The sequence below is a fragment of the Capsella rubella genome, unplaced genomic scaffold, assembly GCF_000375325.1.
Source record: "Capsella rubella cultivar Monte Gargano unplaced genomic scaffold, Caprub1_0 scaffold_34, whole genome shotgun sequence".
In the NCBI taxonomy this organism is placed as follows: domain Eukaryota; kingdom Viridiplantae; phylum Streptophyta; class Magnoliopsida; order Brassicales; family Brassicaceae; genus Capsella; species Capsella rubella.
Genome location: NW_006238892.1, coordinates 6,001 through 6,221, shown reverse-complemented (window position 1 = coordinate 6,221; position 221 = coordinate 6,001).

The window sequence follows — 221 nt, the reverse complement described above, 5'->3', positions numbered from 1 at the left end:
CTGAGTAGTCTTCTTTGTTAGGGTTGGGGATTCTCATTAGGGTTTTCATGACTTGTTAGGTAGATTTGTTAGATTAGGATTCACCATCTAAATTGTTCTTCACCATAGGTTGTTCTTAATGCTAGTTTTAGATTGATCACCTAAAGTCTAGATCTAGGGTCAATTAATTTGACATGAGAGTGTGATTAATTACTTGAAAGAACCTAGGGTGAGCAAAATAC